This window comes from Eubalaena glacialis, chromosome 10 (genome assembly GCF_028564815.1).
Source record: "Eubalaena glacialis isolate mEubGla1 chromosome 10, mEubGla1.1.hap2.+ XY, whole genome shotgun sequence".
NCBI classification, from domain to species: Eukaryota; Metazoa; Chordata; class Mammalia; order Artiodactyla; family Balaenidae; genus Eubalaena; species Eubalaena glacialis.
In genome coordinates this window covers 106,429,778-106,444,859 of record NC_083725.1, presented here as the reverse complement: position 1 = coordinate 106,444,859, position 15,082 = coordinate 106,429,778, and the positions used below count along the sequence as shown (strand labels likewise).

The following is a 15,082-nucleotide window of genomic DNA, read 5'->3' as shown; positions in this document are numbered from 1 at the left end:
ACGCTATGCAGGGATGGCTCATAGGGCAAGATGAAGCCAACTCAGGGTCCTTCCTAGAGCTCGGGTTTCTGTGGCCTAAGGAATGGAAGCCCCAATGTCTAGTTCAGGAGATGCACCCCACACCCAGCCCCAGGGCTCAGGGAAGCAGGGAGGGGGTCATAGTTTTCTCTTACCCCCGTTCTTCCCCTGCCCCATCCCAGCCCTGGTGCCCCAAAAGCACCATTCTCTGCCCAGCATCTCAGGCTGGTGGTCATCTTGAGTGTGACACAAACCACCTTCCTCTGGACACTGAGGCTGGGCTGAGAGGCCTGGGTGATGCAGAAGGCTCACCCAGGGGCGGGGAGGAGGTGCTGAACTCCGTGTGAATCTCCAGTGTCTCCTCACCTCCTCTTCACCAGGATGCCCCCTCCCTGATTGTTTTCTGACCCAGTGAAGATCTGCACTAAGGGGAAGCTGGGAAAGGATGGCCTGGGTGATGCCTGCCCGCTTAGCCATCACTGCTGCTTCTGCACAGCCTAGGATGGCACCTGCCTTGGCCAGCACCCTGGAGACCTTCAGAAAGTCACTACTCTCCCTGAGACGCTAGGTTCTCCTCTGAAAACTGTGATTCTCAATTTTGAAGCCAAAGGTGGTTGTAAGAATTCATGAAATGAAGTGACATGATGTGAAAACACTTGGAAACACTGTTCCCATGGGGAGTTATTATTATCAGCATCCTCATATATTGAAAATAGGTGGATGCCCAAACCATGTTCACTGGTTATCAGTGGAGGTCGGTGTGGGGCAGACCATGGACATCTGGCTTGGTCAGGATGGATATAAATATCTTTCCTTTAAATGGCCCCAAAGTCAAATTCGTTGCTCCAATTTTGTGATAATTGAGCCTAATAATAACTAGTAGTATTGAGCATTTACCATGTACCAGACTCTGCTAAGCATTTCTCCTGCATCCTCTTATTTAATCTTACCTAGGAGGTCACTATCATTATTATCCCATTTTACAGATGAGGAAACTGAGGCTCAGTGAATATAATTAACTGGCCTGGATTCATTCACATGGTTAGTAAGACCTGGCCATGAATCAGGCCTAAGTCTGCTAGACTCCAAACGAGAGCACCTGATAAGACATCGATCCATGGACATGGCACAAGAGAGAGGACACCAGAAAGAGGGAGTGCTATGCCTCGGTCTCCAAAGTTTCCAACCTAGTGCTGCTCTGCCCTGAGTCAGGCAACCAGGCAGCGTCCCAGGGAGCTGGCTAGCATCCTCCCCCGTGCCAGCTGGAGGCCTTTGGGGGATGACCCCATCCTGCCATCCCTTGACAGATGGGAGCCCTGAGGCCCAGAGAGGGGCAGAGACGGTGTGAGGTCACGCAGCGCCGCTCTATTCTCCTCTGCAGGCCCCTGCCTGGGCCAGACAGCTTTATTAATCTTGTCTTTCCCACTGCCCCAGATGGCGGCTCAGTCCCATCTGCATAGAGTAGGCCCAGGAGGGGTTCTCTGATTAAGAAGAACAGCTCAGTTCATAAATCACTCCTTTTACTTTCACCGCCTCCAGGCCCCCGGGCATGCTTTCTGGAGAGAGAGAAAAGAAGGCAGGTGGACAGAGGCGATGGAGAAGCCCCCATCGGAGGAAGCAAATGTAGATCTGGGCTGGAGGGAGCTGAGAAACGTCTTGTCTGCACTCTGGCCAGGTGAGGGCGCTGTGGTGCAGGGCAGAGCCTCAGGGGGTCCCAGGGGAGCAGCCTCACCTGGGTCCCAACCAGTACCGGCTCTGCCCCCAACAAGCTGTAAGACGTGGGCCAGCTTCTCACCACCTGAGCCTCCATCTCTCCATCTGTGAGATGGGCATTCTCAGATCTAACTCCCAGGGTCATTGCGTGGATTGAGAGATGGTGTAGGAAAAAGCACTTGAGCGGCTGTACATCCAGTTCCTTCCTTCCTGTGCACGCCAGGCACCTGCTAGTGCCAGCACTGGGCTGGGTCCAAGGCACGGAGACCAGTGGCTTCCCTCCCTCAAGGACTCACTAGAGCCTACTGAGAATTAATAACCTGGTACTCAAAGAGGAGTGTGAGCCACATCAACCAAGGGCATGCCGGGCAGGAAGGGAGACAAGTGCTGACTGCCTGGTGGGGCTGCAGGGGGCGCCTAGAAGCTGGGGGGCCTGTGTGTGGAGGACAGGGCAGGGACCGACATTTATTGAGCCTCAGTGAATACTGCAAGGCATTGTGTTATGGGCATTTACCTATAATGATCCTCCAAAGAGATCTGCAAATTATCAATAGATAAATAACCATCGTTCCCTTTTACAGAAGAGGAAACTAAGGCTCCAAGGGGCTAGAAAGGCCCCAGAGCCAGAACTGACCCAGGTTTGCCTGACTCTTAAGACGCAAGTGTTCCTTCATCAGGACTTGGGGCTGAGGCTTGTCAGAATAACGATGATTCTTGCCATCAGGTTCCAAGCTGAGGGCGGGGGGAGAACTTATTTGCTTGCTGGCGGTGCCTGCTGGGCCTCATCTCAAGATAGACGGTCTCATAAACAAGCAATTGGCCTGAAATCCTGGCGTGCCTGGTGATAGCACGGACACGGGGACATGGACACAGCTGATGGGGGATAACATCTAATTAGGCTCCTGAGGGCAGAGCCTGTGGTGGATGTAGCGGATCCTAAATGACAGCCTTCCCCGGCCTCCACACTGGAAGCGGAGTGGCTGCAGCGTCTGGGAAAGCACAGTCTCTAGTCTGTGAGCAGAACCAGGTCTGGGCACTGCGTGTTCCTGCCGCAAGCCCTCTCCTCTGCCATCAGAGAATCTTCAAAGAAGGAAGCCTTAGTGAGGGCTGACTCCAACTCTCTTTTTTCACACTGGGGGATGCTGAGGGCCAGAGAGTGGAAGGGTCTGGCCCAAAGTCACACAGCAGCGCCAGAACCAGGAACTCCTGATTTTAAGCCCACTGCTCTTCCCACCACTCAAGGCAGCCCCCTAAGATGAACATCTTAATTTATTTTGACTTCTGAAAGCACTTTACACACATTATTTTATCGAATCCTCCCAACCACCCCAGGAGATAGGCACTCTTGTTTTATAGATGAGGAAACTGAGGCTCAGAGAGATGAAATCCCTGGCCCAAGGTTGGAGAAATTGCTGGGACGAAGCAGGATTCCCATCCTTCTGCCCTGGCCGTCCTCCAGAGGTGTGGCCCTGGGGACTCTGGGCTGCTGGTCCCCAGAGTGACCCTTGCCACAATCCTTGCCCCCTGCCCCATGGACCTGGACTGGACTCAAGCCACAGAAGGCGCTCATCCCCGACACTTCCTGGGATGGGTCCATGGCTCCATCCTCTTGCCTTTGCACTGAGATGGCCCATTTGCAAAGGCCTCTGGGAAGGCTCTGCACCTTCCACCAAAAGCTGGTGGGCAACCTGGCTGCTTCCATGGGATCCAGAGAGTGTCCACCCCACGGCCTCTCTGGATCAACAAAAAACAAGCTCCCTCCCAGCCAACCGTTATTCTGTGGCAATTTATATCAGAAAACACTCCATTCATTTTTATGTTGTTTCAGTCATTCCCCATTTACCCTTGGCCTTTGGGGAGAACCCACAGCCCTGGGGGACCTGGGTCTGGGGGATCTGCCAGTAGACTGTCTCTGCGGCTCCTCCTGTGCTAGGAAGTGTCACTGTGTCCCCAGCCTCCAGGCAGCCCTCTCCCCGACGTGGGTTTTCCGCCCAGCCGGGCACAAGAAGCAGTGACTTCTGGCGACACCTCTGCTTCACCTGGCTGAGTCTGTCTCATTATTCTCCAGGGTGCCTCCTGGAAGCTTTTGTTAGTCTTTATGCTAACCAGAGTCTGCAGCTAGTTATCTCTTACTGTATACCTGGCCTTGAACTAACGGCATACAGATCCTCACAAGAATCCTAGGAGGTGGGTCTGCTCCCCACTGACCTGTGATTGAACCAGGTTCAGAGACGGTGAGCGGCCTGCCTCAGGTCACTCAGCCAGGCTGCAGGGGTCCCCTGGCCTGATCACAAAGCTGAGCTCTTAGCAAGGGTCTCTCACTTTTCCCCCAACCCTACATAAAATAAAATACATAGGATTAAACCAATTATATTAAAATATGGTTATGAGAATATTTAAAAAACATTTGTAATATGCAAATACTTCTTTATCAACCCATTAAATTCAAGATCTAGTGATAGATTTGGTAACTATTGAAATCTGCAACAGTTTTGGGGTGATATGAAAGTATCTGCTTCTATCTATTGATGGCAACATTACGAGTACAGCTAATGGAGCTATGGCTTGTTGCCTGTGATCATAGTTGGAGGAAATGCTCAATTTCAGTTAAATGTTAGTGAAAGCAAAGATATAATCTTCTCCCCCAAGTTCACCAGTTCCTCGAGTTCCATGTCATCCATGGACCCTGGGATAGGCACTCCTGCCTTAGACATAGTTCATCCCTGACGGTAACACCCCACCCCATCTGTGGCTCATCAATCCAGTTTGTCACTCAACAATCTCCATCCCTCCCCAGACAGAGGATGCCCTTTCCCCTCAGCCCCCACCCCCAGCAGAGGGGCAGAAAGTTTACAGCAGGAGCAAATGGGACCATAGGGGCAGGGAAGAGGAGGGGTGTCAGAACCCTAAACTGACCATAGCCACACGTGGCCACCTTCCTGCCCAGGGCAGGAATAGCCAGCTTGGGTGGAAGTGGAGGCCAGGGAGCCAGCCAGTCTGAGAAGCCCCTGGGGACTTTGTTAAGCCCTCGAACTTCCAGGTTCCAGCCCTGAGATTTGGATTCTGTGGGCTCAAGGAGGGGCCTACCGGTTGGTCTTTCCTTCTGATCCATCCCTGGGGGGGCGGGGGGGCGGTCTACACTGTCAGGTTCAAAGACCTCAAGGTGAGCACCCCCCCTGAGGTCTATCTGGAAGGTCAGGGCTCCAAGCAGGCTGAAAATCATGCTCCCCAAATCTAGGAGGGTAACCATGGAACCAGCCAATGGCTGTCTGCCAGTCAGATGCCCAGCGTCCCTCCCCCATCACCCTGGGCAGCCAGAGCCCAGGTTCTCCGACATGACCCAGCATCCAGCATGTGGCTTAGGGCCTCCTCCCAGCCTCCCGTCTCCCCCCTTCCCTCCAAGGGAGGAAAACTGGACAACGATTCCACACCACTGGCCTCCCGCTGGGACCAGCCAGCACGTGTCTGGAGTGTCTGGAGTGCCTGGAGTGTCTGGAGTGGAGATTTTAATTCTCGGGAAACCCTCCTGCCTCTGGAGAGAGCCTGGGGCTGGGAAGAGAGGCAGCAGTCTTTTCTGTTTCCCCCAGGGGTTTGAGATGGAATAAAATATAGGAAAGGAGGTGCTTTGAGAACTAAAGAGCAGAGTCCAGGTGGAGATCAGAAGGAACTTGCAGGCCTGGCCTCATCGCCTCGGGCTCGCTTCCTAAGGGGCACTCACAGGATGAAGTGGAGGCGGGGAATAGGCCATCCTTATGGTTTGCTGGTGCATCTGTGCTGGCTGGAAAGGGAGGCTGCCTGAGAAAGTGACTCAGAGTCACCCTCATCCTGCAGCCAAGGAGACTGGCGTCCAGAGGGGAAGGGACTTGCCCAAGGACACACAGCAGAGTCAGGGCTGGACGGCACAGTCCAGACTCCTAGCCTGGGTGCTCCCTGCCACACGCTGGGGGCCGGCCTCAAAACGCATCCCAGGCAACGCCAGGCCCCTGGGAAAGGTGAGTGTGGATTCAGCGGCCGCAGCCACTGTATACTCACACCGGGATTGGAGGGGACAGGGCCAGGGAACACTGGATGTATCCTCAGCACTTACCATTGCTGGCAGACCTTCTCCACCAGATATAAGCCTTTGGTGGCCAGGGCTGTGTCTCCCACTTCCTCTGAGTCCCCTCAGGGCACACAGGGGGTACTGGATGGAATATTATCAATATAATAACTGCTCCTGCTTTGCGAGGGCCAGGAGCCATGCTGAGCACTGTTCCAACATCATCTGAAATGGGTGAATTATCCCCAAGTTACCCGGGAGTACACGGAGGCCCAGGGAAGGTGAGCAAGTTTCCCACAGTGGCCCAGCTGGTGACAGCAGAACTGGGGTTCAGACCCCAATCCAGACTCCAGGCCCACAAGACGGAAGCAGGTGAAGAGAACAGGCTGGCTGGCACGAGTCCTGGATTCAAGTCCAGACTCTTGAAAACTGGGGAGAAGCCTGCCCTCTCTCTGACCCTCGAGTCCTCTGGCTGTTTCCCACGGTGACTGCATCTATAAGCCTCGGTGGGGAGCAGGAGCCCCCAGCCCTCCCTCCCACTCGCTCTCGCTTCCCACGTTTCATCCTTCTTAGGGCTGGAGCAGCAGGAGACCCTTTGAAAGACTTGGTAGTCCATCCCAAAATATGCAGGGCTGTTGCTGGGGCAACCTGGCTGCCACACAGCCCAATTTAAATATTTAATGGCTTCGCGGGTATTAAGGGGCCCTGGGAACTGGGCGGGAAAGGGCACAGGTCTGAACTGGGGTAAGGGGGCGGGGAGCCCGGGCAGCTCCTGCCAGAGCAGCCCCCTCCCCCATGAGCCCCATCAGAGAAGGGTGCCTAGGGCTCCTGGCTTCTGTTGCTGTGCTTAGTGTCTGAAAGGATAAAACAGGAACCCAGGCAGTGGGTGAGACACGGAATTCCACTGCGGGGGTAATGGGACGGGAGAGGGTCCAGGGGAATCTCTGTTGCAGGTGGACTATTTTTCTTAAGTGCCTACAGTGCAGCGGACACTATGCTAAGGTCTTACATTCTCTCCTTTGAGCCTCACTATAATCCTATGAGGCAGGCATACTATTGTTCCCAATTTACAGCTGAGAACTGGGATCAGAGAGGTGAAGTGACTTGCCCAAGGCCACACAGCTGTTGAGTGGCAAACTTGAACCCAGCTGCTGAGTGGCAAACTTGACCCCAAGGCCGGGTGGCTCCACAGCCAGTGCTCTTTCAGCTACATCTATCAGGAGCCAGGCCAGAAACATCGCTGATAGCTAATACCTGTAACAGCGGGCATGTATGAAGTCCTTTCTAAGGGCCAGGCACTGTGCTAAGGGCTTTACAGGCTCTAATTCACTTAATCTTCACCACTACCCTGTGAGGGAGGCGCCCCCATTTTACAGATGTGGAAACTGAGGCCTCGAGAGGGGAAGTCAGATACCAAGATCACAGGGAAGTGGGGAAGCCTGTATTCCAGCCTCAGCAGGACACTCCAGAGCGGGTATTCTTCATCTAGTTCTTAGCCCAAATTTAGAAAGTTGTATAACAAAAACAACAACAAATAAATAAAGATCAAATTTAAAATCATTTTTCACCCTGGTGCTTTGTCCACATCCTCCCAAGATGGATAGGGCGGCAAAAGGAAATCCTTCCAACTACTTAGTAATAAAGATGAGTCGCCTTGAGGTTTTTTGGCTTCAGCAACTTGCTCTACACACAAGACATGGGCACATGGACAACAATGTAGACACAGCCTTGCAGACACACAGACACATGCACAGACAAACGTATAATACACAGACACTCGTATAGACATCCAGACAGATATAGGTGCACACATAGGTACTTACACAGGCACACACACACACACAGATGTGGCCTCTGGTCGCTTTCTGCCTGATTGAACTGACTGACTATAGCGTCAGGAGAAAGATAGAAAAGACATCCAAAGTCATTTGGCCAATGCCTCTGCCAACCTCAAGACTATTTTAAACGGCCAAACTGATCTGATCTTATTCTTAAAGATCTTCAGGAAGGAGGACAATCCCCATAACCTCATTCTGATGTCTCCTCCTGAAGTAGGGAAGTTCTTCCTGGCATCTAACCAAATTCCCTCCTGCTTTACATTAATCACAATGCAACTCTTGACATCAATACTCTGCTTTACGGCTCCCAAAGCCCTCCTGTTTTTATGCTCTTGCTTAATCCTCATAGCCATCCAGCAAGGCAAGCAGAGCAGAGATGACTATAGTATTTTATGGGGTGTAGGGCCCAGAGAAGTTAAGGAGCTTGCCTGAGATGACACAGCTCCCATTGGAGCTGGGCTTCAACCCAGGTATATGCTGCTGATTTCACGGCTCCTTGAACTACACCAGGTGCTATCAATGTCCCATGGATTTCACTTTGTCTTCTCCTGTCTGCAATGAGCCTCCTTGGATCTCAGCCTGTCAGTGTTCAGCGAGGGGACGGCACTGGCCCTGGCTCACACCCCTCCTGCCTGAGTGATGCCCTGGTGCAGCATGGGGGACGGGGGCGTCTCAAAGTTGGGTGATCCCGGAGTTCCCCCACGCAGAGGCAACCGCATCCTCCCTCCCCAGAAAGGAGTTTTCCTGTGCTGAGAGCAGACTGGTGAGGCTGTCCTCTCCTTCTCAGAGCATCCTCCACCCCATGGCAGGCTCCCTCGACTCCCCAGGGACCAGGAACTGTCCCCAGAGCAGAAGCCAAGCCCCGCCCCGAGCCTTACGCCCACAGGGCGCATTGCCCCACTTACATTTGCTTGGTAGTAAATATTAGAGACACTGGGTCTTCCCAGGGCAACTACAATTCATTCTAGTCACCTGGCCCGAATTAGGGAGGCCACAACCCCTTGCCATAAGAGGAATGACTACAGGTATTGGGAGCTCGAGTTAAGGAGGAAAAACAATGGAAAAGCAGAGAGACCGTGACTGAGAGACCTGCCTGGCTTGAGAAGATCCTGAGAGGAAATGAATCAAAAGGAAGATCCGGGGCCGGGGCCTGAGTAGACGAACAGGCAAGAGTCAGAGAGACCTGTTTTCTTTCCTCCCCATAAAAAAATCATCCCAGCTGCTCCTAGGAGCCCTAAAGAAAGATGTGGGCAGGGGTGGGGTTAGGGAAAGGGCTGGGCTTAGACAGAGACAGGAACCGGGCTCAGACAAAGGGAGTGCTTCATCCTTCCACAGAAGCCTGTTCACCAGTGCCACCAAACATCAGTGATTTACAGGCCAGGAAGGATGCTGGCAGTCCCACCAGGAAGCCGTAGGGATAAGCAAGTATTTGGATCTTACAGAGCCCCAGGAGAGAATTTCTATTTCCTTTTGACAAAATAATAACTAATAATAAAAAATAAAACTTCTCCAGGCCTTGGTTTCTCCATCTGTAGAATGGGGCAGAAAGCCCCACTTTGTTCATCTAATGGGCCGGTAGTGTCTGGGCAGCCCTGGGCAGCCTGCCTGCTGCAGGCTTGGCCCCTCTCTGAGGCTCTAGTGGATGACAGATGACCCATGCAGAGCACATTACAAGCCAAGGATGTGCCCTTGGATTAGTCTGCTGTGCCTGGAAGGCCTCTTCTCTTCTCTGCTGAGGCCCAATAGCAGTTAGAAGGGGCAGAGAGTCTGGTGTGCAGTTTGGGTGGGTCTGAGCCAGTCATGGCTTCTGCATCCCTGGGGAGGGGAGCAGGGTGGCTATGGTGGTGATGATCAGAGTTAACACTTACAGAGTGCTTACTATGTGTCAGGCACCATTCTAAACGCTTCGTATCTATTAACCTTTAATTCACAATAATCTATGAAGTGGGTACAATTAGTATGCTCATTTTACAGATGAGGAAACCGAGGCACAGAGAAGTAAATTAACTTGCCCTGAGTTACACACTATTAGGCTGGCATTTGGACCCAGGCAGGTAGTTCCAGCATCTGGGCTTAGAGGGTGTCCAAGATGTCCCGAAGTTTGTGGGGCAAACCATGGAGCTCTCCAGAATTAGAAAACCCACTAGAAAAGAGTGTTGCAGTAGGAACTGGGGGCTCAGGGTCTGGAACTTGCTCTGCTGCTAACTAACCATGTGAGGTCGAGCAAGTTACTTGCCACCCGCCGGCCTCCGGGGCTTCTCTGCAGAGGCAGCTTGCAGTGTGGCCAAAGGCATCAGAATGGCTGGGTGGAACTGTCTCCCCGACTCGCTACCTCCGTGGCCTTGGCCCCTCTGAGCCTCAACGAACGTGCGATCTTGCAGGTCCTGTGAACGTGGATGGGACTGTGCTGCCACGGAAAGCTCTAGAACTGGAAGCTTTTGTTGTTCATTTGGAAGCCACGCCTTTTGCTCATCCACAGTTTTGTGGCTCCCAGCACCAACGCTGAGCAAACACCGGGGTGTCATTGGCTCCACTTCGGGTGGAGAGTACTCACTCACTGTCCTTTTAGAAATGGAAATGGTGGCCTGAATATTTGATGAGCAGACCTCATCATTTAAAAATGTAAATACAGCCCAGTCTGTAGCCTCCAGAGCTAAATGTCAGCAAAATAAAGGGGTCGGGGCTTAAGAAGGGCCCGATGAAACAAGGACACTGGGGGCTGAGGGCAGGTGGTCTCACCCCTGGTGAACGCCAATCTTAGGGTGCGTAGGGTATGTCTGAGCGTGGCGGTGAAGGAGGCCACACAGCCACTCACACGTGCTTCAGCTGCCCTGCAGAGCACACAGAGCAATGGTGCCACTTGCCTGTGTGTCCCCTATTTTGTCAGGGACGGTGTGCTCAGAAGAGGGCTATCAGAGGGGACTTCAGGCCAGGCTCCCATCAGGCAAATTGGTACTTTTTCTGCAACCCCAGAGGACATAAGGATAAAAGGTCCAGGGATCTGGATTCAGTTTTGGACTTCACGGCTACCAGCTGGCTCTGTGGCTGGACTAAGCCCCCTCTCTCTGTCTCTGGTCCTGAGTGCCGGGCTTCCCCTCTGCCTCTCCACCTCCGACTCTCAACTCTGTCTGCGCTCTCTCCCCTCTCTGAATGCACGTGCACATGTGTGCACACACACAGACACACACACAGAGACATACACACACACTACTGGGACCACTTCCTGCAGGGGTGGAAGGCTACCAGCTCATGGCGGCTGGAACCATTTTCTCTTAAACCCCACCTCATCGGGGGCCTGGACGTAGATCCCCTAGCCCTACCCTGGGAGTGTGACCCCCAGCGGGCAGTGGCCACGTTTACTTTAGAGGATCTGCACGTGTGAACCATTGTACAAAGGCTGCTTGCCCAAGGCAGCCTCAGGACTGCCGGCGCCCTGCTGGGGCAGAGGGATCTTGGGGGAGCCTCCTTGCTGAGAAAAGGAAGAACGTGGCAGGTGTTTCATTTCCCCCTGGCTGCCCAATAATTAAGAAAGAGGAAGACTCAGCAAGTTCAAGGGGCAAGGTTGGGGTTTCCCAGGGACCCCACAGGGATGGGGAGGGGGGTGGGTGTACAGAGCAGGCTTTAGGATGAGGCCATCCTGGGCTCCAGTCTGAGCCTATCCCCAGGCGCTCACGTGACCTTGAGCAAGCACCTCTGAGCTCCTCGAAGGTGACTCCAGAGCCACCAGGTCCCTGACCGCTTGTGCAGACCTGGGTCACATCCAGGCAGACCTAGGCAGCAGGGTTGCACCGGGAGCTAAGGTGAGTGTTGGCCAGATAGCTCTGAATTTTGCCTCAGGCCATTACTCCAGCAATTGTCTCTTCCTGGGTGTAATTCTGAACAGTAAATGTTATTGGAGAACAGATCCTGTGGGAAACATTTTCTGTAGAGTCCTCATATTGGACTTTCCAAGGTAAACGTTCCAGTAAGAGATAAGCCCAAAGAAAATCCTGGATCCATTACCCGAGTGAGGCAATGGGGGTGGGGATAAGCCACCTCCTAGCTGTGCCCTGGGGCAACCAGTGCCTCCCAGTCAATTGGGATGAATGAAATATGGAGTATGCTTAGAACAGGGCCTGGCATACAGCAGGGCCTCTGTGAAGGCCCACTCGCATTGCTGGGCCCTGGGTGGAGAATATATAGTTTCACATACATCCCACTGAAGGTTTCTGACAACTTTGCAAGGTATAATACCCTTGGTTCATGGAGGAGAAAACTAGGATGAACACCCTGAAGGATTTAGGATTAGGGCTGACCTATGTGCATTCTAAAGCCCAGGGCTGTGCCCTTCTCTCTGCTACTTTTCAGTTACCTCACACCATTTTAAGGTCCCGTTTCCCTCCAAAATATGGACTTAGGGATCCTTTGCCCGACTTCATCAGTGATGCTCAAAGATACCCTTTCTTCCCAGGATGTCTTGTCCTTGTCATGAGGTTACACCTGCCCAGCTGCTCCTGGAAGGGACTGGCCCTCAGGGGCAGTGGCAGAGGTTCAGAGGGTGGCAGGGGTCTGAGAAGCCAGGACCTGGGAAGGAGGGACCCCGCCCTCATCTGCGGAACCAGTTCACCAGGAGAGAACAAACAATAAGAATGTGTTGCACGTCTACAGAGCTGCATGGGCCACACACGGTTCTCACTGGCTCTTGCAACCCTATGTGGTAGATGCTCTTATTACCCCCATTTTTCAGCTGTGACAACTCAGAGAGGTTAAGTCACTTGCTCAAGGCCACACAGCTAGAAAGCAGCAGGGCTGCTCCAGAGTCTAGGCTTGTAACGACAGCCTGACACTGCCCCTCTCCCATCTGTGGTAGCAGGAGCCCTAGGCCTGTTGCAGAAGGACTGACAGCCAGAGCCTCCAGCCTGCAGGCCCGTCCCTCTAGGGCCACCAGGTGTATGTGGGGCCTGCAGTCTGCTGCCCCCAACCAGAGTGGAGTGGTGTCCTGGTGGATGGGCTGTCACGGAGGACTCCAACACTTTCCCATCTTAGAGAACGTCAAGGCTTGAGGGGCCCCCGAGGTCCTAGAGTCTGTCTCTTTCATGTTAAAGATGATGGCTCTGAGGACCTGCCCCCAGTCACATAGCATATTCTGAAGGGCTTCAGCATTATGAGCTGGTCTTCAGATGGTTTCGCTCTCTGCAGTTCACTTCTCAGGTGGGCTGTGGCCAGCTGCAGAGTCTCAGAGGTGACACTCGGGCTGGGCCCCAACTCCCAAAAAGTCCCAGGGAGGGAACACTTCCCATGTTCTGTGTGCTTCAGCTGCCTTCTCATTTAATCCTGATGTCACTATTAGTATCCCTATTTACAGATGAGGAGATGGGGTCCCAGGGAGGGGACACCCCTTCCCCAGGGTCACAAAGCTTGGAGGAAGAGAAGCTGTGGTCCTCTGTCTTGAGGCCACTGGCAGGGAGTAGGGGTCTGTGTATAACCACTAGCCAGCACAGGACAGCTTCCAGCTCTGTCCTCCGGACCTGAGACTGAGGCTGGCTGGCTGCCCCACTCCCTGGTATTCATGCTACATATCTTGGAGTTCATTTGGAGGAAGGGGACAAAGCTTATGAAGATGCATTGCAGTGGCCGCCTTGGGGGATCTTCTGGCACAGATACCGTCGGGGTGCCTTTGGGTTGGCCTTTTGATTGCACACAGCTTGCCAGAGATGGAGCCTCACAGCCCTGGGACCAGGACAGCTCTTGTCCAGTCGGAGGAGGAAGAAAGCTAAGACAGGAGTCATCCCTCACCAACAGCAGAGGGGCTGCCACTCATTCCTGCCCAGAGACAGCTTGTCTCTGGGTTTCCAGAGGATAATGGGACACCTTCATCCTTCCCCCCGTCATTCTGGCCTCCAGGTACTAACTAACCACGGGGGACCAGAAACAACCAGCTCTGGTTGAAGGAATCGTCTACCCCCCAGTCATTTACTTACCCCCATCGCATCCTCGCAACAGCTTACGAGGCCCCCCACACCTCGCTGAGCTCATCTCCGACCACCCGCCTCCTCCCTCACCCCACTCCAGCCAGCTCTAGCCACACTGATCTCTTCCACATGGTAAGCACACGCCTACCTCAGGGCCTTTGCACCTGCTGGTCCTTCTGCCTGGGACTCTCTCTCCCTCTGATATTCCACACAGCATATTCCTTCACTTCATTCAGGTCTCTGATCAAATTCCTCAGGGAGATCTTCCCTGACCACCCCCAACCCTGCTCCCCAACAACCTAAAATAGTCCCTCTCCCCAGTCACGTCTATCCCCTTGTTGTTGACACTTATCTCCAACAAAGTTCTCTTCCAGTTATTTTTCTTCTGCCTCCTTCCCTTGAATGCAGGAAGGCAGCAACTTGTCTGTCTTGTTCATTGCTGAATCCCAGCATCTGGTACAGTACCTGCCACAGAGTGAGTGCTCAATGGACGTTTGGGGAAGGAAGGAAAGAAGGAAGAGAGGGAGGGAGGAATCAATCTCTGCATGGGCCTCTTTCACACATTTCTGATTTAACTCTTGCTAAAACGCTATCAGAAGATGAAGGGTCAGCTACAGAATTTGTGGGGTCCAGTAAAAATGAGGCGTCTCTTATTCAAAAGTTATTAAGACTTTCAAGATGGCAACAGCAGAGCATTAAACCAAATGCAAGGCTCTGTGCCACTGCCCAGGTTGCATACCTGTGAAGCTGGCCCTGAGGAGGTGTTATTACCATTTCTACTGTGCTGCTCAGGGATGGGAGGATCAGAGAGGTGTAGTGGCTTGCCCAACGTCACACAGCATTACGCTATGGCTTAGAACCTCACAAACTCTCCCTCCTCAGTTCTTGCAGTGACTATGGAAGGAATCCTGTTATCCCCACTCATCTGGAAATCTGGGGGCCCAGCCCAGAGGAGAAAGTGGGAGAGCATAATTGCCTGGAAATCTCCTGTTTCACCTCATATATTCATGCCATCTATATATATTTTTTCATTTGATTGCAAAGTATATCCACAGTTGTTTTAATATAAAAATAAGGTATTGATCTTCCAAATCTTTGAGTGTATTGATGTTCCATTAGGACACGCAGGGCTAATCCTGAGATTCTGTGTACCCCCTGGCTTGGGGAGGAGTACCCCAGGCCCTGTGAGTACCCACAACTCAGTTGAAAAAGCACCATCCTAGGTAGGAGATCCTAGCATAGGCTCAACAGCCAACACCGCACAATAAATATTAGTTTCATCACCTCACTCATTGCCTCCCTCCTGCTTGGTCCAAAGGGAACCTCCTCCAGGATGGCCTCAGACTCAGATGGCAGAGAGCCTGGCACAGATCTCATTATTCCAACAGACGGGGGGAGCCTCCCTCCTAGGGAAATGTGCCTCGGCCTGTTAACAGCAAGAGGAGAGCGTTATTACCCTGCTCAGCCAGCCAGGTTCACTTGCCATGCTAATTGGAACACGTAATGGTTTGTTAATACGGACT

At 52.9% G+C, this 15,082-nt stretch overlaps 1 protein-coding gene across 4 annotated transcripts in view; it reads right to left on the bottom strand.

Annotated features, from left to right (window-relative positions):
- Positions 1 to 15,082, bottom strand: part of TSPAN18 (tetraspanin 18) — a 181,799-nt gene that overhangs the window by 27,367 nt on the left and 139,350 nt on the right. The window contains exon 4 of one of the 4 annotated variants that reach the window (XM_061201611.1): positions 14,844 to 14,985. The exons of the other annotated variants lie outside the window; for them this stretch is intronic. The gene's annotated coding sequence lies outside the window, so the exon portion shown is untranslated. The remainder of the gene's footprint in view (positions 1 to 14,843; positions 14,986 to 15,082) is intronic. 4 annotated transcript variants of the gene reach the window in all.